General features: G+C 49.2%; 1 protein-coding gene across 6 annotated transcripts in view; it reads left to right on the top strand.

Annotated features, from left to right (window-relative positions):
* The window catches only part of LOC144132753 (uncharacterized), a 344,373-nt gene that overhangs the window by 219,724 nt on the left and 99,966 nt on the right, over nt 1-24,683 (top strand). For 2 of the 6 annotated variants that reach the window (XM_077665392.1, XM_077665387.1), the window contains exon 1: nt 21,295-21,437. The exons of 1 other annotated variant lie outside the window; for it this stretch is intronic. The gene's annotated coding sequence lies outside the window, so the exon portion shown is untranslated. Of the gene's footprint in view, nt 1-21,294; nt 22,035-24,683 lie in introns of those variants that run through there. 3 more of the 6 variants (XM_077665393.1, XM_077665389.1, XM_077665394.1) reach the window with 3 other exon arrangements.

The following is a 24,683-nucleotide window of genomic DNA, read 5'->3' as shown; positions in this document are numbered from 1 at the left end:
AAATATCGTTAGTAATTAATCACAAACGATTTTGTACCGGCACTTTCCGACTCGGTCAGCGCCACCTCTGTAATGCACTGTGACGTCATAGTCGACCTTCCAACCTGGACCAACCACATTCTGGTGACGTCTCCGTCGCCGGTAAACACTGGTTGTTCCTGGTAACATCCTCTGCTTTCGGTGACGTCACAACAATTGCACTTTGACGTCACTCGATTCGGATGTAAATGCCGACCGGCTCCCCGGGCAGCATTCAGAACCATATTAAAATATCTTCCACTCATCGCCTGCGACTGAAACCTACTAGAAGGCATCTCCTTGCGCCTATAAAACAAAGCTTGTGATTTGTTTGCGTTAGAAATCTTGTGTCTTTTTTTCATTTCACAGATTGTGATGATTTCTGAGTGCCTAAGGGTGTTTAAGCAGTATAGAAATGCAAAATTGTCCCATCACATGCCACTGTAGCAATACGACCACAAACATTTTAGCCGGTCTTTGCGTGTGCATGTAGCTTTTGCGCTCTTGTTATCTTCCAGTAGGCCTCCGGCATTTGTAGCTGCTGGTATACTTGCACGTTGCTTCGACAAATCTGTTGGAAAAGGCATAAACTATAACTGTTCACGTCTTCACAGTCTGTACCGATAAGCGGCGAATTAACAGGCTTAAAGAGACTACAGAGACGGCTGTACACGTCGCAGGAATTATTGTTGCCTTTGTCAGGCGCCTCAGCGCAGTCCTGCAGTGCCGCGCGTCAGGGAGAGACAAACACGCGAAGCGGGAGCGGACGCGGCGTTCGTTGAGCAGTTTTGTCTCCGCAGTTTGTGCAGCGCCAACGACGGGCGGAGGACGAAGTTTCCGTGTACCGCACCCTCGGCAGCTTGTAGCTGTAAAGAGGGGAAATATCAGCTGCGACAGACGTTCACCGATTAGACTTTCGTTTCTGCATGCCATCGCACGGGGCTTACCGCGGTCGCATGCTCCGAAGGCCACCGCCGTCACAGAGCTGCCACAAATGAAGGACCGCTTTAACGCCGCGCACTTGTTCGTACCCTGCTCAACTTTTTGTGTGAAACAGGCCTGGATACTCGTTTGTGACCGCCTGTGCACAACCTACATGGTTAATGACATGTGTCGGTGTTGTGTTGCAGACACCAGTTTTGAGTTTTATGTGTGTCCAGTAACCGCGATGCGAGCGCCAGCCAGTGTTGTGTGTGTGTGTGTGTGTGCGTGTGCATAGACATCACCCGTGAAACTCATTGTATTATGCCATCATCCGCCTTCATTCACACTTTCCTTTTCCTCCTCTTCCCTTTCCCCTGTGTGGAGTAGCAGGCCAGGGCCCTGTTACCACCGGCCGACCTCTCCGCCTTTCTTTCATTAAAATTCCCTTCTTTGTTCGTACCATGCATGCATTGGACTGCTGGAACCCGTGAGGGCAGCTGGGCTTGCGAATGAGGGTTTGTTCCTGATCGTAGGGCGCTCCGCATCGAATGCAGAAGGTGTTCCTGTATACGCTCCCACAGGGAGCAGAGATGCGCGAAGGTCCGCCATCATGTTCCAAGCTGTGCGGGAAAGCTACCGCTCATGCGAACAGGGTCATGCGTTCATGGGGTCGCTGTGTAGAGCGCTTGGGCTTGTTTTTTTATTTGCGTACAAATTGCACTCGATCGCAATTTTTAAAACGTAACGCCAAAAACTAATCTGCGGTTTGCCGAGGGTGTGCATACCACATGAAAAAAAAATCGGCAATGGTTCACAGAAAATCATAGTCATGACAAATTGACGAAAAATACTACAAACGCCTGCGAGTTTTTTTGTTTTTTTCTGGAACAAGTAATTTCAGATGAACAAGCAGTCCCGTTCCGAATGGGACAGCGTCTGTCCCGTCCTGTATATTTCTCTGTGCGCGTCTTAAGGGGAAAAAAATAGTAGTGCGATGAAGTACTTTTTTCACAACTAGCACCGCCGCGTGTTGTGTGCGAGTTATGTACGGAAAATATGAAAGCGCATCTCCCTAGAACCACATTAAAATGATTCTGCAGCTTGTTACAGGCAAGCAGTCTAAAGCAACACCAATGCGTTGAACAGGCGAGTGTGACCTAACGAAAAAATATCAAACTCAATTGCTTGCGTAAAACATTTTACAAAATGCACCCCGTTGCTAAACTAAATGCAGTGAAATTACGAATCGTTAAAGGACCTTTAAAGTAATATTTCTCGTTGATATTATTAGCTTATCTAATTTTTATTAAAAAGAATATTTTCATTTGTGTTATTAAGTTATATTTCGTCGCGCTTAACGCGGCCCATTCTCAAAAGCCACTTCAATCGCCGACGCACTTCAGCCAACGAACTTCCAAATGGCTGTTCGTAAAACGCTTTGCCGTTTCCATTGCGGTTGCTGCAGTTTGGCGCACTGCACGCAGTCATAGCTGACGACTGCGTGGCTCACTGCCACAGCAGAACCCCAAACCTGACGCCACAGGTGTGCACGGGAAATGTGTGAAATGTAGCCGACAGCGTGGGCTCACGTGACGCGTCGAGCTGGCGAGGGGTCGCTCGGCACTGCGCCTGTGAAGTCAGCTTCCCTGCAGAAAGTTGAACACCTGACGTCACGAAAATCATGTGACCGCCTCTCGGCGAATGGCGTTCAGAGCGGCGAGGGAAAACAGGCGCGCAACTCTGCTCCCTGCGGGAGCATATACAGGAACACTAATGTTGAATTCCAATGGCAGATCCGGATCAAGTTTTTCTGCTCTGTTGGGAGCAATCGTATTCCAATGGCAAAATGGGAGTGCGAGTTGTCTGATCCAATGGCAGATCGGGATCAGACGTCGATCCCGGATCGCTCCGTGGAGCAGCGATATTTGCTCCGCCGAAATCGGCAGATTTGACCGGAACCTCGCACGACGTTTTACTTTCCCGCGTCTGCTTCCGGTCATGACCGGCTGCATCCGTCCTGTCGTCGTTACGCGGTGATCCGGGAAACGTACAAGCAGTATTTTTTTACTTTTTTAAATTGATTTCTCCCAAATGTAATTATTTTTCGTTTTGTTCGCGTCCGCACAAGTTAAAACAAAAAATTTTCTTAACAGGATGTCAATTCCATCGCGGTCAATTCTTTGTGACCGCTTTTTAGACCAAAATCGTGGACTTGTTTGAACCTCCCGCGCTTTCTGACGTCAGACGACGCGCCTCTCTAAGCCTACCAGGTCTGTAAATAAGGAAGCAATCTGAAAAATTGGCGCGTTTCATCAATGGAATTTTGTGGTGCGGGCATCATCACACAAAGCGAAAGCTTCGTGCGCCTTTTGTTTGCCGTGAACGCGAGAGACAGAGTGGCGGCAAGGACGAATCGCTGGTGAAGCGAGAGGCCGCGCTTCGAAGGGCGCCGCCATGTTGCCTGAACTTGGAGCTATTCTTGCGCTGAAGTGCCCCCGCGGGAGCGCATGCATTCCATTGGCAAAATGGGAGGGAGTGATCTCCGCCTGAACTACGCGCTCCGTTTGTGATCCGGCGGAGCACTCTCGATCTGCCATTGGAATTCAACATAAATGCACAAGGTGCGGGGTTCCATTCCTTCTGCTTCCAGGTGCCAAACGGCTTTCCAGTGGGCACAGGCTTTATACTGGCCGTGTGTTCGGTCTCTTACGGGGTAAAAGGCTTCCAGAAAAAAAAAAAAGGGGGGGGGGGGGGCGTTGACGCCACTTCGTTCAGGACGCAAGCGCCCTTTGGCCAAGTTTTCCTTGCGCCTGTAAAAGTAGTGTCACCATCGTAATTAGGCTGCGCACTCAAACCGAAGCGGCTAGGGAAGTGTGCCCTGCACTTTATCTTGTATTAGTTGCGTTTAATAACAATAATAGCTGCTGTAAGGCCGCGCTTCACCAACGCGTACATTTTTTTTTATTCCCTTGGCTTGCGGTCACTGCGGGCCTCCTGTCTACGCTCCCCCCCCCCCCCCTACCCCGCGTGCCTCCCCCCCAACACCCCCGCAAGCAGTGGCAAAGGGGCAGGAGGAACTGGCTGATTTACCACTGTGACGGCCGAAGACACCTGGCTTTGTTAAGCGCGCCAAGAAAGCATGCCAGGCGCACACAACGAGCATGTGGCGCCGCCTGGTCTTTGGCAGCATTCCCACAGCGGCAGAATGCGGACCACCTCGCATTCCGCGATGGGCCTCTTTTTTTTTCTTCTTTTTTTCTGGCATTCTCGATGGCACCGAAGCGTCGCGGTTCTCCGCAGTCTGACATTCCTGCGGCGAGCCAGTGGATCAGTGGTCCCGCCAATTTGCTGAACAACAACTTTTCATCCTTCGAGAGGCGACGTGCGGGTGCGGCAGGGAAGGGGAAAGCATCAAGCAATAAGGACGAGAACTCCCCTCGGGGAGAGGGCTTTCAGAATGTCTTTTTAGTATGTGTTTCTTTTTCTTTTTAGCCAAGCCTAAAGCCCCTGGTCGAAAGAAAACGTCATGGAGGGGCTTTAGCCAAGCCCTGGGCTCGAAGTTGGGCACAACCTTCAGGGGCTGTGGCTATACCTCCATTGGTTATCGAAGCTTAGGGCGGGCCTCGATATATGACCGCCCTAACTTCTTTGTTTTCAAAAGCTTTAAAATTGCATGTAAAATCATTTGAGGGCAGTCTTGTTTAGTATTGTCTAGTTGAGCTAGAGGCTCCGTGCAGTGGCACGTAATTGTACATACCTAGACTCTAACCTCGTGTCGATGAGTAAGGTCTTTTCGGGTTTCTCTGTGTGAGATATTTTCTTTTAAGTTACAGTCTGTGTGACTCAACTTGTAACGCAGTTTGCCCTTGTACATCCTGTAAATATATTTTCTCTTTGTCTCCATCATCTGGCGTCAATCATCGTCTGCTCCTTCAACACCGTCGAATTCACGTTTGGAGAGGTCCTGTGTCCCTCCTAAGAAACGCAAAGAACCATCGTGAATTTACTGCTGCTGTTCCTATAACTAAGATTTCTGAAGTCGCTCAGATAGAACGAAGGCCACGTTGTCTTGCTTGTCCCCAGTTAAGAAATATAACTAGCAGTAGAACTAGGGAATGATTGCGACCATCGTTTACCTGTCCGCGTTCAAGAAAGGTTTGGCCGTTTTCTTTTGCAGGAGCTCGTATAGAATCATAACTCACGCCGATTCCCGTCCCTTTCCGTGCAACTTAATCCTCTTTCTGTATTTTTATTTTCATCACGTCTCGCGCCTGCTCTAGGCGGACTCAATTTTCGCCTTCTTGCTTAAAGATGGCCCTGGACAGAGACGCTGCAATGAGCTTATAGACGGATTTTTGCGAAGTCATGCCCGTTTCGGTGAGCCTTGAAAACGGGCGGCAACGTTGTTTTCGGGAAGTCAGTGATACCGGCTGCGTGTGAAATCCCAGCTGGACAGAATAGCAGGGCCATTTCGTATGTAGAGATAATAGGCGCTTTTTCAAACAAACAATAAAGAAATAGAAATGCGCTGTGCCAAGCTCCACGAGAACGTTCAATGCTTAGGAATCGCTGTCTGGTGCTGTCATTTCTTCCTTCTTTCACGCGGTGGAATGTTTTACTTACGGGCCTTGCAGCTGATTTTTCGTTGTGGAAACAGCTTCGGATGATAAAGAAAGGAAATAATTGGGCACATATATGTTCTTTTTCAGAAAATAAGTGTGCGGCGTGCCTGAATTCCTGAAGCTTTTGAGTCATTCGCGTTATATTTGTGAAATAGCAGGTTTCTTAGTATATTGCAGTGGAGTAAATGGACACTGTTCCGCGAGCACTGATCGACACGTGCTCTTCTGGCATCGAAGCGTCACTCACGCACCATGTCTTCCTCCTTCCCAGCCCCTAGTCCTCTTTGTCCTTACAATATACGCATGACTCTTCAATTTTTTTTTATAATATAGAACAAAATGCATGCCTGAAGGCACTGTAGTCACTCTAGTTAGCAATGTTTAGCGCCGATTCCAGGTTCTACCCTTTGGGCGAAAGTTTTGAGTGTGCTTGTTAAGTTAGAAGCCCACGGCGCCGATGGGTAGACCCCCCCCCCCCCCCCCCCGCTTTTCCAGGGACCGGCCGCCTCCGTGGGCAGTAGAGGGAGTTTGCTGAGAGGCGCGACGCACGCGCTTAGGGTGCCTCGATGCCAGCTACCCGCGCTAATCCTTCCGGCTCCGGCCCCGACTCGTCCCCTGCTGGCCGGCCGTGCACGAGGGTGGAACGGGCGACAGTGCATCGCGCGTTGCGGACGCTGCCCGAAGCCGTGGAAAATTGGGAGAAGGACCCCGAACTGACTTGTCAGAGTCGCATGCGAGCCGAGGACCTTTTCCCAGCTGAAGAAATTCCTTTGCTGTCAGCGGAGACGGCAAAGCCGATGCGTGGGCGCCTCGATGGAATGCGCATGCAGCGAGCTGCGTACGCGGAACAACGCGCCCCGCACGTTCCAGGAGGTGCGGGGCTCCACTGGGTCGGGCTATGGTGAGCCGTGGACTTCGCCCACTGGCATGTACGGTGTCATTGCACTGCTATTGGTTCGGATTGGGCGAGAGCTGATTTACTAAAGATGTGCCCAATTATCGAAGGGGTTAAAACCCGCTGCAAACAATGACTTCGGAAGGAGCGCGCCATGTCTCTCGGCCGCTTTTAAACAGCCCCTTTTTTCTAACTGCCTTATCCCCACTGCCTTGTGTTTCAATCCTGTCTTTTGGTTGGCTAAAAAGTTTAACCTGCTGCCCCAACTGGCAACGTGTCGCCGGAGGAAGACCCGAGGCGCTCTTCGTACTGCTAACCACGCCGTGTGCATTCGATCACCGGCCAGCGTGCCATCATCATTCACCGCTCGCGAGGAGCAACCGACCAGCCCAATCCGGCCATCACATCAGAGAAGGATCATCGCAAATTTTAACTGTGCTAAAAAAAAAGCTCAGATCTGGAACATGAGGCCCCCGACGTGTTGTTTTTGCTTGCATCTGCCGTTTGTGCGCTGTTTTTCATCGGGCGATTAGAATGAATTTTCATGCAACTGCGAAGGCTGCATACATATGTAGCCTTGGAGGCCATTTGCGGAAACCTGTAGGTCGTCTTCTCTGCAAGACTTGTTTTCTAACCAAAAGGTCTCGAACCCAGACGGCACACTCACATTCTTCGAGCGAATGAAAACTCCGGATGGCCGCACTCTGCCAAAGAACAGAACTCTGGAGAACGAAAGTTGCATCTGTAGCGGGACTGTTGCCGACCGGCGGCGGACGGACAGCGTAGGGTGGACCTTTGGCCGCGCGCTACGCTGTTCCCACTTCATTTGTTGCCTATAGTTTGTCCACCCTCCTGTTTTAGTACAGCTGCCCTGCTTGTGCTGCAAGCTTTTGCCGGGATAAGGGCCATTGATCGCCTTTTTCCTCTGCCCCATCACAATGCTTCTGTAATGCATAACCTCGTCAGACCCGAGCAAAAGTTTTACCTGTCGGCGTTAATCTAAAAGATATCTGAGGCTTCGGTGGTCGATCCCGTAAATTTACATACAAAAATCTGGCAGCCATAGGTTCAACAGTTCTTCCCTTATAAGTTTTCTTCTTGCTGTCTGCTACGCGCCTCTGAGCCTAAATAAACTTGTAATAACACTTATATACTGCTATTACAGGTGTTATATAGTGTTATTATAGGAGTATATTTAGTTAAATACATTCACGAGCGAATGCGTATCTAAATCAAAATTACAAGATATCTCATGCATGAAAAGCACACGAGGTACTCGAGAGCTGTTTGCCCGCTGGGAGTAGAAATCTGGTTTAGAGAAATCAACCAACTTGGGAGGCTGCTCACGGCGCCCCTAACGTTTCACACTTGTTGAAAAGCTTAACACGAGGGAAGCTCATTGAGTACTCTCTGAATTCCAGTGGCACTAAGGCTGCATGAGTGATGCGCTCTTTTTAAGAATTCCGCAAAATATAAATGTTCATTATAATGTTCGCGGGGTCTGACGAGAATAAACACAATAAACAAGCAAACACACTGTCGTGAGCAAAATGAATGAAACTTATAACTTTTGCGGAAAGTTACGAGTTTTCTGGTTATTTATTCACTAAATTTGCGAATGGCTTTGGGATGTATTATTCGCCAAGAGGAAATCTAGTTAGAAAACAGAAAAAAAAAAGTTGCTTGTCACACACAATTACGGAGTATTCAGTACTTCAATGTACGGACTTTGTTCGTCGTATTGCTCACGACTGAGCATTCCCGTAATTTAGTTTCCTGCACATGTTCCTTGCTTCTTTTTACTATTTCCAGCACTCTCCTAGTGTCTGTCTATACAAACCACCTCTCATGCGCTGCATATCGAATGTCGGCTCTTTCTGACACTCGACAATCCCAGGCTATTTATTCAGGAGATTCTCTCTGTCTCCTTCATTAGCGCGCTTGTGCTAATTCCTGCCAGGTGCTGTACATGCATAGAATGTACAGGCCCAGACTGTCACCATGACTGTCACCCAGACTGTCACTATGATGATGATGACGGTTTGATTTCTGGTGGCACAAGCGCAGCTTGGCCAAGTAATGCCATGGTGACAGAAATCTCGGAACAGGGAGGGGGGGGGGGTCGCACCCCCCTCCCCCCCCCCCCCTCAACATTTTCCCAGATAGTAAGCCCCCCCCCCCCCCCCCCCCTGTCTTCAACTGCTTTCACTTGGATCAGATTTCTGACAATTGAAATACTTCGTGCAGGAGTAACTCCGGCGCGATGCGCGCCCCTCGCGGCGAAATGGGCAGACCGTGTGGGAGACGCGCGCCGGCCCGCGCCGCTCAGGTGCGGCAAAACTGCCCGGGAGCGCGTCGTATTCTTCCTTCGTTTGTTGTTTTGGTGATATTCCGTGGTCGCAGATGAATTGCAGCGCAGGGGTCTGCAATAGCACATACTTGAACTCGCCAGGGACAATGTTTTTCACGTCCGCAAACAAGTTCTACGAAGAAAAGCGACAGCAACAGTGGATGGCTCTCGTCCCGACGGGCAGTGAGGCGGCAATCATGTCAGGATTCGCCGCATGACGTTGTTCCCAAAAGAGAAAAAGAAGGCACTCTACAAACCCCTGCATTCGTAATTTTTCTCACCATCTTAAAAGAATCAAGCTATTCCGCAATGTTGCCCTCGTATTTTCTGTTGCCATTTAGCCTACCCGACAGAAGGAAAGGGCCTGCACTAGGAACCGCAGAACGCGTCTGGTGGCGTGCGCCGACGTAGATAGTTATTCCATAACGCTCCGTGGTTTGGTCTATATTCTCCAAACGGATCACTGTGTCCGCTATAGCATGCGTAAGCACCAGCACCATGTAGAAAAAGTAATGAACTGGCACATTGGCGTTCGCTGCAGTGACCGTGAAATACGGAAACCGCATCACCAGATTCATAGTGTGTAAATTGTGTTTGCTTGACATTTAGGTCGCGAATTCAAGTGATTTCTTCCAATATGTGAAAAGAATTAGCCGGCGCCGCTGTCAGGCACCAATCTTCGCTGTCATATCTGAGCAAATAAAATAAACAACATATCCCTTTGAAATTACTGCACAAGACTACGTCATTGTTCCGTCTACCGAGAAATGCCGCTTCTTCAAATCTGGCAAGTTGGCCGATGTATGGTTTTGATCAGCTTCCCGCATTTCAATGCGTTGTTTTCTGATGTCTCTCTTGCTTAGAACTGTACTTCAATACGTTATCTTTTATTTCTCTTTCTTGAATAAAATAGGTTCATTTGCTTTAGTTTTTTTTTGTGCGTCCTTACACTCCTTGTTCTTTTTTTTTCTCCGCACCTACACCCTTTTCTTCCAGATCCACCGCCGTTTCCCTTCTCAAGTGGTTTGACAACCTCCCCCTCCCTCTTCTCATTTTTTTTCTACCTTTCCTTCACTCTCCTCTTCCTGCCTTGTTGCAGTGCTCTCCTCTAATTGTAAAGCAAGTCTTTGTCAGTATTTTGTTCTCTTTTGATGATTGTAACTTTTTTTTCCGGGGAAGTGCCCCACAAACACTCGGCTTCGACGCAGGCTAAAATGTGTCCATTTTCCAATAATAATTCAGTCTTTAAGTAAAACGATAATAAATTTTATACTTGCGATGATTTCCTCTCTGACCATACAGACGCGAAAACAAAAATTTTCAAGTCAGGTGTATCTTTTCGGCAAGTAAAAAAAAAATTCGAATTCATATGTTCCAATCGGAACATTTGTAAGGGTCAGCCTAGTATGCTGAATCAGCGACCTGCTGTGCGCATACCAGTGTGATGTGGAGGGAATGATCAAAGGGCGTCTTGTTGATGTTCGCTGCGGAGACGGCCGCTACATGCCGTCCTTTAAGGACTGTTCTGTCATCAGGAGAAGAGGAATGTGCCCCACCGGAGAGACAATTGAAACCCCTGAAAATAATTCTGCCTGTCTACTACGTGAGTTACCTCAATTATTCGCACAGACTGGGAGATGTCTCTATATATGAACCTAGCCGGCCGACGTACGCGAATTTTCAAACCTTTCGTCAGCTTCTCGTATTTTGTTTCCACTTCTCCGTTCCAGCCCCCCGTCCGTTCATTCCTTTTCTTCTTCCTCACCTTTTCCTTCCTCCTCCAGGGGCACCTTCTTGGCAGCGTTCTTTTCGCTTTCAGAGCTTTCGCCTAAGTTCGTCCCCACCTCACACAACAATCTCCCTCCGGCCGTCCCGTTCGGTCGACGTGCTCGTGGCTGGCTTTGCGTTGCGCTGTACCACACGTGGGGGCTGCCACAGATCTTATTGTCTATTTTTCTACTTCTTATTTCATCGTATTTTCTTATCCCCTCCCCTTTGTTTTGTTGTGTTTTTCTCCTTATTCTTGGGCACATTTATCCTTGTGCCGTCTGCTCTGTTTCTCGTACTTGGAAATAAACGCCCAGCATAAAGCCAGGGCTCGTCCTTGTGTCTCTGTCTGGTGTATTCATGTTCCCGCACTGTTTATCCATCGCTGTGTCACTCCAACTAGCCCAAATCGCCGCCACCTTGCTGCAACAATCCCGAAAACCTTCCGACGGCCGCCCCAAACTAGGCGCTCGCCCGACCCAGGCGGCCGCGACTCTCCCAACGGATTTGCTCCGGCGGCGCTGCCTGTTCGCCGAGAGTGCTGCCACCTGGGTTCCTGCACGGTGCCCATAGCACAGTGGAGCTGAGCTACTTGGCTTCGTAGCCAGTTGTAAAGCATTTCGTATATGAGTAACCTAAACCAGTCATCTCCCAACTGAAGTCGACTGTCTGACCCGTTTGCATGGTCATGATTAGCAGAATTTAAGCAAACTATGCATAAACTTTTTTTAAATGCAATGTATCACTCCTTGTGCATAAAGCTTCTCATTTCAATTCATTCTATATTACCGTGAACCTTTGCACTGTTTGATCGCGCTCAAAACCGCCGGCACGAGGCTTTATCATTTTGCTTTGTAACGCTACATGCGACCAGAGTTATCTCCATTTGTCGTGGCCACGTGCAAATGCTTACACATTTTTCCAGATTGTCGCTTGTGGTTCTTTATCTCGATGGTTCCTTGGCAGCTTTAAATTGAACGCGGCCAATAACTGCAGGCATTCAGTTCGATGACCGCCGAGCACGCTTGAGGCTATCGCTGCCGTCGAGTCATTTCAGTTCTCGTCACCGCAACGTGACATTTTGCATCAACCTTTGAACACTGAAAAATAATAAGGGAATGTAAAATTTATTTTGTATATGAGCTATCAATAAATAGCAAATAAACTCCAAGACTTGCCCCCCCCCCCCCCCCCCCCCCCCCACCTCTCAGAAAAAATTCCCGGAGTCCCCGTATGGCGAACATATTCTTTTACCTGCACTAAGAGAGGTCAGAGAGCCATTTTCCAGTACATGCATTTCACCACCCGACAAAAGCGGTGGGTACACCCGGCGACATTGAAGATCGAACCCCGCACCTCCCGCATAAAAACCGGATGCTCAAGCACGGAACAGCACGAAAGAGGAGGGACATTTTTACCATGCAATGAGAGTTCATTTCTCGAATGTTTGAATAAAAATAATTCCTCCTTTTCTCATGCGTGTCAGGGTACACATCTTCATTGAGCGTCTCTTCCAAGTTCGATGCGGAAGCATTTGTTTTGTGTTCCTAATGCGAAGTGCGTGTTCCCTTTCATGCCGCTCGCGTCTGTATTCGCACGCCGGCAGCGTGCGGCAGTGCGCAACAGCTCTTGCCCGCAGTCTCGAGCATAGACGGGGAGGCAGCCCCCATCGCTCTCCATCCAGCGGGCGACCGCGGCGTGTCCTTCCATTGTTCGATGGCTGGCAGCCAAGGCCGCCGCTGCCGCCACGCAGTCGCGCGGGGGGCTCGCCGCGGCGAACACACCGCACGCGTGTGCACAAGTGACACGCGCGTGTTGGGACTACGCCGCTACTGGCGCTGCGCGCGAACTGCGCCCGAAACGCGGAAGGTAGAAATTGGATAGATTCAATTGAAAAGAAGCATAGTGCAGAACTGTATCGATGCTGGGAAAGGCAGATCGGGAAGGAAGCGTTCTATGATAACTCAAGAGGCAGAGACGTACTATTTGAAGATAGGTCAGGGTGTCTTAGAACGCGCAGCTACAAAAAGAAATTTAACGAAGAAGATGACACGTGTGCTGTGCGTGGTAAATGTGTAGAAACAATAGAACACATACCTCATTCTAAAATGCGATGGTATCCATCCCGATGTCGATGCAGGCACAGTCACTCTTCCTGAGACCCTAGGGTTTAGAGATAACAATAGTCATGTAAATAAATCTGCGGTCGAAATTAGAAAAAAAAACCATTGGATGATTGGTGGTTCAAAAGCAGAGAGGTGACATAAGGTTAAAAGTGTAGCAAAACGTATTTTTAAAAAATAGCGTAATTTGGATGGATGGATGGATGGATGGATGGATGGATGGATGGATGGATGGATGGATGGATGGATGGATGGATGGATGGATGGATGGATGGATGGATGGATGGATGGATGGATGGATGGATGGATGGATGGATGGATGGATGGATAAATGGATGGATGGATGGATGGATGGATGGATGGATGGATGGATGGATGGATGGATGGATGGATGGACGGACGGACGGACGGAAGGAAGGAAAGGGAGAAGGAAGGGAGGGAGGGGGGAAGGTGTTGCCACCATGCTCAGTTTTTTTCTTTATTTTTGTTTCGCTGTGCTGTAAGTTGTTAATAAAATTCGCCATTTTCTTTAAAATATGTCTTCCTACACTTTTAAACTTATGTCACCTCTGCTTTTGAACCACCAATCATCCAATCGCTTTTTTCTCATTTCGACCGCAGATTTATTTACACGACTATTGTTATCTCTAAACCCTAGGGCCTCAGGAAGAGTGACTGTGCCTGCATCGACAATGGGATGGATACCATCACATTTTAGTATGAGGTGTTCTATTGTTTCTACATATTTACCACACACAGCACATGTGTCATCGTCTTCGTTAAATTTCTTTTTGTAGCTGCGCGTTCTAAGACACCCTGATCTACCTTCAAATAGTAGGGCTCTGCCTCTTGAGCTATCATAAAACGTTTCCTTCCTGATCTGCCTTTTCCAGTATCGATATAGTTCTACACTTTGCTTCTTTTCCATTGAATCTAGCCAATTTTTACCTTCGGCGTTTTTAACCTGTCGTTTAATGCTCTTTCTTTCTCCTTCCTCGTCTCTGGCAAACTTACTGGCCAGCTTTCTAGTTCTTTTCCGCCAGTGTGAGTCAACGCTCTTTCTGTATAGGCATTTAAATACCATAGCTGCCCACCTGTTATGGTCCAATTTCCTCAGGCGTTCTTCGTATAGTACTTTACTCCGAGCTTCCCGTGCTTCGAACGTTGCCCAGCCCATATCCCCCTGTACTGCCTCGTTTGTGGTCTTCCCGTGGGCACCTATTGCTAATCTTCCGACAGTTCTCTGATTTACTTCTAATCGCGACTGAACTGCAGCCCTTAAGCATAGAACCGCATTCCCGAAAGTAAGCCCCGGCACCATTATTCCGTTCCAAATACCTCTGAGGACTTCATACCTGTTGTACCCCCACAATGCCCTATGTTTCATTATCCCGGCATCTCTTCGCCCTTTTGCTATGAGAGACTGTTCGTGCTTTTCCGTGTACATATGCCCGTTACATCCTTCCGCTGATCTTTCTACTACTGTTGCGGCTTCACCATTCAGGACATTAATTAGCACCGCCGCTACCACTAACAAATTGCACTCTGCAACATTCACAGAAAGTTAGTTTTTTGTCTCTCTCAGTACTGCGTCCATTGTCCTGCCTGGGAAGGCCCCGACTGCTACCCGCTTATCACTCTTTACACGCTTCATTATAGTTCTCTTGCACCTGCTCATATTTGAGTCACCACCGATAAGCACCTGCTAACTTCCAGTTTACGCTGCCTCTTATCAGTCACTGTGACCTCATTCCTGGGGGTTTTGCTTGTTCCCCTCCTCTTCATCGCCTCCAGACTTCCTAGCTGCCACGTGTGCGTAGCTGTTCCTGTCTGAACCTGCCTGCCCTACTTCCTTATCGCTGTCCATGCCAGCACAGGCCCCATCCACGTGGCTGGCGCTGGAATGTCGGACAATGTGGCTTCGCTTGGCGGTGTCAGCCATTTTTGCCTCCAACACTTGACTAAGCTGTTCTTGAAGTTTGCGCTTCGCTGCCCTCTCTACCTGTAGCTCTCTTTCTAGAACATCCATACGTAACGCTAGGCTGGCGTTCGCTTCGTCAGCCCTGTCCAGGCGTGCACTTAATACGCAGCATTTGTACATAAAATCCGCGCCTTCGGCCTCCTCTACAGATTCGAACCGCGTTTCCTTCAAATTCACCGACGCCTCACACTCCCTGCATTTAACCTTCAGTCGCTTGGCCATTTAACCAGCACTCGATTATTGCTACCACAAATTTCTACAATATAATATCTACAGGCTGAAAAAGCCACCCGCAAGCATGTGCTCAAGTAAAATCCTGCCTACCACAAAAGCCGATCACCTAAAAAAAAAAAAACGAATAACTACCGGTCTGAACTAGTTGACTCACAAATGAGCACTACAGATCTAAAGCTGCCGACCGGAAAAGACCCGGCCGTTAGGTCACTAACTTGCTCTTTGGCGAGCACTTCACCTGACTAGCCTAGATCTAAAACTAGCCTAAATCTAAACTATAAAAATATTAAAGGAAAGAACTCACCTACTTGTCGTAGCCACGGCGCTCTCGCAGTCGTTCGTTCGTCCGGCCGCGGTCACCACGCGTAATCGGAATAGCACCGAAACAAACGTGCGCACCGCGTGGCTGTCAGCTGTAAGCACTAGCAAGTATGCTCTCTAGCTCTAGCAAGGGTGCCTCGATGCGCGTGCCCCTGGGCGGGGGTTGGGGGCGCGTCGAGCCGCCCTAACCTAGCAACTGTAACTTTTTTTACAATTCCAAAAGGGAGTGGTTTGCTTTCCGAGGCCGTGGCTAAGGGCTCGCGGACGAAGTGTTACCGGTAAAAAAATTGACACCATGGAGGACGTTTGCTGTTGCTGCATCTAAGACAGGGAAAGAATAGAACATATTCGTATCTAGTGTGAGACCCTCCGACCCTCAGCGCCGATGCCGCTGCAGGAATCCCCTAAGCCTACACTAGGGTTTCGAAGTAGACAGGACATGCTCGATTTTCAGAACATATAAACAACAGATGAATAGATATATTATTATTATTATTATTATTATTATTATTATTATTATTATTATTATTATTATTATTATTATTATTATTATTATTATTATTATTATTATTATTATTTATTAGTACCTTACAGGCCCCGAAGAGCATTGGGTGAGGGGGGCAAATACAGATGTACATACAGATGAAAAAAAAAAAACCATAATATCGGTGCAAGAACGCGGTACAAGTCAAATACAAGAAAGGAACACGAAATTTATACAAAACCGAGTTAAAATAACATCAGACACGAAACAACGTAAAGAACAAATGAAACTGTTGTACATTTCGAACATCACTATGGCAATAAATGTATACATAGATGTTTTTTAAACTCACCAGGATCAATGAAAGAGATTATGTTGTCAGGAAGATCATTCCAGAGTTTTATTGCTCTAGGTAATGCAGAGGAATTAAACGACAGGGTCTTCCCATATATCCGGTTGAAGCTGAGTTGATTGTGTAAGCGTTGTGAAGAGCGGAAAGGTGATGCCAGAGGTAACAACGAAGGACGGGTGTGAACATATTTATGGAATGAGACAGATACTCCGCCATTTCCTTTCCCGAAAAACCAATTATTTATATTTATAGACGAATAGAGGACTGGTGGAGAAGGTCAGGAGAGTACAGTTTAGAAATGGGAATAAAATTGGTAGTTAATGGGAAGATATTGAGCACGGTAGCAATTAATGGATAGGTGACACTTGACGCCACCGCGACACAAAGGGGAGGCTAATAATTATCTATGTATGTATCTATCTTTCTACAGTCAAGCCTCTAACTGTAGCTGTGTGCCTTCGATTGGCCGGCGCCGATTGTACCTAAAACTGAAACCCACTTCGACAGCAGCAGGGAAGCGCTTTACTTTTCGACGCTTGCGCTGGATGCTTGGAGGTGAACTGTGCCGCAGACAACAAAGGCGGTCTATCAACAGCCGGCGCTCGTGTGCATGCTTCTTTGTGTGGTATGTTGCTCCCGTCTGGTATCACGGTTCCTGCTCTCGATATGTGCTTTTGTGCTTGTAGTCAGCTGCACATGTCAGCAAATTAGCTTCTGACATGCTGACTTGTGCGTGCACTGTGCTAATTATATATTAGCACATTAATGCTTATTACAAGCGCCCCTGTGCATCCTCAGTGCGCGCGTACGCAGTAGTGACTTATTTAAAATAATAAAAAGGAAGGAAAAGATCTTTGTTAGTCGGGGCATCTGCCATCGCTACGGTAAGCACCTGAGCTGGGGCAGCGGAAGTAAAGGATAGCAGGCAGAATGGAGAGATGAAATGAAATAGATGAGGGGACGTGCAGAAAGGTGTTTGTGCCATTTGGAGCGCATTTTGGAACACTTGTGCTCAGCACGGGGTGTTTCTACCCTCAGCACTTAATTTATCGGAGAGACAGCTGTATGGGCTATGGAGAACACAAAGAAGACGTGCTGCGCTATACGTGCTCCTTCTGTGCATTTCTCTCAATAAAGGTCAGTCGTGAGTTCAGCTTCTTTGTTCCGTTTTGTGCGCTAGTTTTTTTGTTTTTTTCTCTCTATGAATTTTTTTCACTAGCCACCCGTTTCCAGCAACAGGAGTAGCAGCTGTCGGCTTATGCGTGTGTTCTGTGATGCTTAACGGCACGGCCATTACGTGCATTCCACGACGCTACGACCGCGTGGCAAATACGTACAGAGCCGCCGCGGTGGCTGAGTGGTTATGGCGCTCGGCTGCCGGCCCGAAAGACGCGGGTTCGATCCCGGCCGCGGCGGTCGAATTTCGACGGAGGCGAAATTCCAGAGGCCCGTGTACTGTGCGATGTCAGTGCACGTAAAAGAACCCCAGGTGGTCGAAATTCCCGGAGCCCTTCACTACGGCGTCCCTCATAGTCGCTTTGGGACGTTAAACCCCATTAAACCAAACACGCACAGACCACGTGGCGTCAGCATCTCCAGCACGTGGCGGGCCCCTCCGTTCTTCGTGTCTCCGACTGCAAGCTCGTCTACTGCCGTACCAGGGATAGCAGCTACAGCTTCACCAAAGGCCGGCAGCCTGTTCGGCGAATATGGGGTTCAGCGTGAACGGCCGGACAACAGCAGCCGTGCAAGGAATGTGTATTGTAAATCACCATGGTCACTCGACGTTCTCGTGACCACAGGACGCGTGCAGCGTGTGAAGCGGACGGGCTGCATGTGCTAGGGTGCCTCTATGCGCCCCCCCCCCCCCCCCCTCCGTGGAGGGCAGGGACATCCTTTGAAAGGGTCAGTGCCACTGTAGTGTACTAGATTAGTGCCGCCTGGGCGAGGGCGCGCGCAATATTTGCGCCCACACCCTGTCCCGCCTGCGTCAGTTGCACGTGCGGCGGCCTGTTTCCCGCCGATTGGAATTTTCCTGGGCCGCGAGACCGGGAAGACATGCAGGGGGATGCTGCGTGCCTGCGTGCGCATATCACTCTCGAAAATGTTACGCATTCACCTGCGTCAGCTTGAAAAAAAGAAAAGAAAAAGGAGTCGAAAGCTGCGGATGCATAACATGTGCAGGAGTCAACTTACAGTGACACCGCAATTTTGATAACGCGCATAAAGCTTGTTTGTATACTTTGTATATATAATTTTTTTTCTAGAAGATTTGCATATTTTTCTAATATTTTCAAAATTTATATAAAGCGCACTTAGGGCAACAGACAAGGGAGACCAAACAACACAAGCGCTTACTCGCAACTGCGCGTTTATTCGAGAAACACACAAAACCTTGTGTGTTGTCCTAAGTGCGCTTTATATAATTTTTGAAAATGAAAAACCAACTAGCTCAGATGTCAATTCTGCTTCAGTATTCTAATATTGTTGCAATAAATTGATGGAGTGCGTCGCAAAACTTTTTAACACTACACTGTACTTTTTGCGCATTCTTTCAGTGATATCCACATAAGTGGTTTGCTGTAGTGGAAAAATAAACATCCAGTTAACGCAACGGGAATTTTTTGCCAAAGTAAGCTCAGTAAGCTGCAATCGTTCGTTTGATTGGTACTTTTTGAAGGCTGCGCTTCTAGCTAACTTTCTTGGCAGGTTAAGAAAGGGCTGTTCAACGCAGTCCCCCTGCAGTGGCTCAGTGGTTAAGGCGCTGGACTTCTTAACCGGTGCACCAGGGTGCGAACCCGACTGCGGCGGCAACATTTTGATGAAGGTAAGACGCAAAATGCGGCTAGTGTACTGTGCGATGTCAGCGAATGTTAAGTATCCTCAGGTGGTCGAAATTATACCGAAGCCCTCAACTAGGGCACTTCTCTCTCTCCCTACTCTACTGCGACGTCCACGGCGTGGTTGAGGTGTCCTCCTAAAAGAGAGCCATAGTTACCGCGCCTTTCGTTTTCTATAATCACAATAATTATATTTAAGGCCCAATAAAATGCCGAATTTACATGAACAGGTTTCGCAAAATATGGTATAATATTCGACGTCGCAAATACACTCCAAATACCGCACTAGTTGAAATATAGTTGAAAAGTTCACGACTCAGTATTTGTTAAACAGCCTACAAGTTAGCACGTGTTAGCTGCACACTGATGAGGTTTACACCGCTGACAATGAATGCTACACCGGAAAAAGCTTTCTTCTTACAAAAAAGGCTATTTTTAAAAATTGCATACCGTCCATTAGGTGAAACATCCGGTATAACGGCACTTGCATTGGAACAGAAATATCTTCATTTGTCACATGTCGATCCGTAGTGTCTCTAAAATATTCCTGTCGCAAGTTTTAGAAGTGTTTTTCATATGCATTACTTGTCTCTTAATACCGCAGTTCTCCAGTTCTTTACCTGTGGAGTATCGATTTTTGGAAGGCAGTTTATAATCCTCAAGAATATCGATTTACACGGCACTTCTTTTTTTCAAAAATATTTCACACCCACTTCATTCGCACACAAACGCCAACGTTGATTTCGCACAAAATTCGTGATTCTCGGCTGACGAAGCTTCAACGGGTGCGTGCACTGTGACTCTACGTGATGCTTTGTCCATCCTGTGTGTAGATGCGGGCTGGCGACTGGGAAGATACGTCGTATGCTGCCAAGCGGGCCTTTACTCCGCGAGTACAGTGTTTGTGTGTGTGTACAAAACGGATACAGAGAAAAAAAGTTCAACGTGCCCTACGAAAAACTTCTGGCTTCCCTGCATAAAAGAGCTGACCTGTTTCTGGATACTTATTGTGTGGAGCCCAGTTGAAAATCATACCAGGGTGTCTAATCGTTGTGTAAATGGCACCCTATTTACTCCTCGTTTGTGCAAGAACCGCCATTTTTTTCTTTTATGCGTTTTCAATGGATATATACTGTCAGTCTTTTGATACTTTCGCTACTGGATACTTATTCTTGGTAGTTTGATAGGTGAAATCTTGGATACTTCCCTGGAGAAGGGGCATGCTTATGCTACTGGATACTTCTTATTCGTGATAGTTTGATAGATATAACTGTGATACTTTTCTTCCTGGAGAAAGTGCTATAGAAGTACCCTGGTACTTGATCGCACGCGAAATATCTGCCTCGTTTGTAAATTTCGTGCATCGTTTCTGCGAGTCTGTTCTCGCCTTCGTCCGAAGTGTTATAGCGTCCTATAGCGGGCCCTAAGCAAGATGCACAACCTATACTGGCCTCTGTTTTAGCACTGCTTGCAGTTGTCTCATAATATCTATTGTATTACGCGCTCGTTTCATTCAATTACGTAGCGGAACCTTCTTTTGGATGGCGGCTGCCTCGGAGCAAGCGAAACAGAACGTGAACGACATTACGCTCTGCCTCCGCGCAACAAGTGTCCTGTCAACGGGAACTGATTTGACAAACGCCCGCGGCAAAGAAGAGCGGTGGAGCAAAAAAGAAACAAAACACCGTTGAAACGGAAAGAGTCGACGCGAGCAGAAAAGAAACACAGAAAGGCCCGTGACCTCTCGCGCTTGCCCTGTTGTTCCAACCCCCCCCCCCCCCTCCCCCGCCCCCCACGGTCGTCACTACTCCTCCGCACACCGACATAGATCTCCCGCTAACGCGCTTCGCGGCCTAATTGAACGCGCCCTGCGCTTAATTAGTCAAATGAAAGCTAGCTTCGAAGGCGCGCCCTCCACCGGTGTGACGTCGCCTCTCCCCTCGACCGACCTTCCCACTCGTCCACATCGCAGCGGCATCGCCTAGACGCTCTTCCCCGCCGGCCGGCTTCTGCTAGCGTAGCGCGGACATCGTGCCCGTGGCGCCGCGACGACGTTGGTCGCGAGCGCCGCTGTCAAGTGCAGTTCGACAGCGCGATTTTAGCGCGCGGGTGACTTGCGTGCCAGCTTAATCGAGCACCCCCTCCCCCCCACGTCATCGCTCCTCTCGAACGCTCCGCGAGTTATCTTTTTTCCAAAAGGCTAAAGCGCGCGTGCGGTAGTAGGCACTGGCTTGCGCGATGTCACCCCGCGACGTCTGTTGGTGGGAGAGGGGCACTCCAAAAGGGAGTGAAGCGTGGACGACGCTTTCGCTACGCCCGCCACAATTGGCGGAGAATGCGACCGCCTTGCGACGAGCGCCGCGATTGGCCGCTGCCTCTTCCTCGTCTGCCGGAGGCACCACCGACGACGCCTTGTGGTAGTTCTCGGGAGGGGGGTATCGCCACGGTGTGTGCTGCGTGTGTTTGTTCTTGCTGTGCCACCACGATCACGCGCGCTTGCGTCCAAGGATTTCTTTCCACGCTAACGTAAGTAGCAGCAACTTTCGATTCTCGCTACCGCCGTCCGTGTTTCCTTCGCGGCCAGCTAGCTCGACGTGGGGCTCGACGCTAGCGGCCACCGCCGCCTTGGCTCGTGCCAGCGCTCGCGCGGAAACGGGGCTCACGGCCGGCTAAAAAACAGGTAGCGCCATCTGTCGGCGCAGCCGTCAAGCGTGTCTTTTCCACCCTCCGCGCGCGCGGAGGCGAGGGTGCTAAGCCTAACTCCACGGTCTTTCTCTCCACTCGGACTCGCCCTCTCACCACTGTACGCACGCGTACGCCTGGTTCGCGAAGCAGCAGCAGGCTTTGGCGGCAGCGGTGTGTGGAAGTAGCCGGGAAAAATCAGCGACAACAACGAAAAGCACCGACTGCGTCCGCAAACAACAGTGCTGCTGTGGTGGTTGTGGATACGCGTTTTGCTCGGTGGAAGGCTTTTCCTCGACCGTGCTTGTTTTGTGGTAGTGTGTTCGAGGAGCAGCGGAGACGACTACGATTGTGTGCCTGCTGCGCCTCCTCTTCGCCGCTGGATGCTGCGTCGCCCTCGACGGTGGTGCCGCTGCGGTCAGGAAGCCAGCGCGTGTCGAGGTGTGTGTGCCCTTCTGTGCTTTCCTCAGAAGGAACGAGCGAAAGAAAGCTAGCGTGTGCGCCCGCACGTCAGCCTCAAGTGCTGGCCCGTCGTCGCGCGCTATGCCTAGCGTCGAGATCCCTCCGGGTCCGCCCGTTTTTCGCGCTGGTCCGCCTGCCTGGCGGCTCGCGCGTCTTCTAGGCCACCACGCCGCCGCGAGCGCGTTTCGACGGCACGCGCGCTCAAGGCGCTGGCTGGCAGTGGCGGCCCGTGTAGGGGGAGGTTGTGCTGCTTCGGTTTCCCCCCCGTCGGCCGTTCTTTTCTCTCCTTTCCGCGGATTTACCGCCCGTTCTTCCTGATCGCGTGCTGCGGCGGCGGTGCTCTCGCAGTGTTTGTTGTTCGTGGTGGCGGAGCCACCTGACCGCTGGCCTGTGAGCGCAACCAAGGGGTGTGCGGGCAAGTTTCGAGCTCGTACGCGAACCACGGCCTCGAATCAAGCGTGGTGCGTCGGAATGGAAACTCTCCCTGATTCCATTTGTTGCTAGCACCGAACGAGCCAGCCGGGCGTGGTGGTGGTGGTGTATTCAGAACTGTTGCCGCCGGCCTGCTAAGTTGCGTTATCTGGCATGTTTGTCGTCGGTGGCATGCCGCAGTAGTCGCGGGAAGTGTGCGGGCATTTGCCAAGCTGCGGGTTTCAGCCGTGAATGCACTGAGCTTGGTAGCGGCAGTTTGTCGCTGGCAGCTTTGCTTTTCTTTGCGCTAGGCTGTGTGGAGCGCGAGTCACGTCACCGCCGGCTCTTTCCGGACTCTGAACAAACGCCGTGTTGCGATGCTACGCAACTCGGGGCGAACGGTAATCTGTTTGATTTCACGGTCCGGGAGTCTGAGGGGCTTGGTCGGAATTGCGTAACATTTGGAACGAATAAAAAGCAAGCGAACGAAAAGGAATCCCATGTAAATTTCAGATCATGCGCTCCTTTTTGCATTCCTCGATACTTTTTTATCTTTCGTGCAAGTAACGGGATTCGTACTTACGGAGACCGGGAAAATGTCGCTTGATACGCATTGTGTGGTCAGGCAGTAGTCTTTCTGTAAGTGCGCGTTGAAGGTTCTGTAAACGTGCCTCTTTAACTGATTGGATAGGTATTTAACTCTGAAACTACCCAGTGCCTGCCGTTACGAAAAGGAAAGGTCACAACACGTTTATATTCTGCGCATGGCTTCGTACTGTTGAAATTTGACAGCCCAAAGATAATCGTTCCATACTCAGCAAGCTTAGACTGCGTATAAATGATGATTGCTGGCTTCTTAAAGTGCAATAAAGGAAGTGGACTGTTGCGTGCGTGTAAATACAGCCACGAAAGGCTTCAAGGCGAATGTTGGAACTAGGTGCTAAACCAGCACCTTTTTAATCCGCTCCTCACAGATCGACGGTAGGGTTTCTGTTTCAGGAGTGTGTGCGGTAGAAGTCATCGAAATACCAGCACGGTCCCGTGTCAGATGGTGAGATCTGTGAAGCTAACTAGAGAGGCGCATAGCAGCTTCGAAAAAGAGGGCTGGAGGGTTACGTGCAAAATAACGGGGAACACTTGGTTGGTTAGCTTTGAGCAGCCAATGGTTTCCTCTTAAAAAGATCTATTTCTTCACGGGGCTAGAGCGATAATGCCGCTTCGCCTGATATCTGTTATTCAGCTAGGAAACAGCGACAACTCGCACTACCCTCTCATTACTGACGCCGTTACTGCCTGCACGATAGAAACCATTCGGAAAGATCTGTCAAGTTTCCCAAGAAAATGAATTCCGATTACACTTGTTTGTTGCAGAATATAAACTGTTATGCAGGTTTAGAGCCCATGCTTCAGACATGCCATATTTTAATAAACCGCATGCAGTAATGAGGGAAGCCACGGACTTAGAAGTACAGTTTGGCCCCGCCGCGGCATTACAGCCCTACAGGGCCAAAAACGCCGTACCATTGAGTACTGTCAGGCGTGGAAGCTATATTCCAGGAGGAAATCCAGGAACTAGCGTCCATACCATAAACCTACTCAGTCCGCTGGCCCAAGCATGGAGTCTGCCGAACAGAATGTCCTCTACCAGGGGGGATACGCGCGGAGAGGAGGCAACCTTGTGCAAGGCCATCATGGCACTGCCAATAACGCTTGCACTGGAATGAGGCGCAAAATCAACGCCTCACTGCTTCAGTAAGCTTTGAAATCAGTTTAAAGATACGTGCTTCCAAGCACTGGTCTTGAAAGCGTTGCAGAAATGCCGTTTGTGGCGGTGATAATGGTACTGGCTAGGATCACGCAATCTGAAAACATTGCTGTTACTATATAAGTTTAGATTAGTGCCGCCTATACTGGTCCACTGATTAACGGCTGGCTGTCAACAGGCGTTACCATTTTCGCGGCAGCAGTCTCTTTAGAGTCAGTACAGTAACTTTATGGCCTCCTCCACCCTGAACTGTGGCGCTGACGTGAAGGAACACCGACTGGCCATTCTCGTAACGCTACCTGTGACTCTTCCTCGCAACTTCAGATGGCTGAGGTCTGTGGTTTAAAATCGAAATTAGAGGCAACTCATCGCCAAGAGGTGCGGTGGCTGGGCTCGCCGGAACTAACGCCCTTCTGTGGCTAAAGTCGCTTCGCGACATGCATCTGCGCTTG

This window comes from Amblyomma americanum, chromosome 5 (assembly GCF_052857255.1).
Source record: "Amblyomma americanum isolate KBUSLIRL-KWMA chromosome 5, ASM5285725v1, whole genome shotgun sequence".
NCBI lineage: Eukaryota > Metazoa > Arthropoda > Arachnida > Ixodida > Ixodidae > Amblyomma > Amblyomma americanum.
The sequence above is the reverse complement of the archived record's forward strand: the minus strand, read 5'-3'. Positions and strand labels throughout refer to the sequence as shown.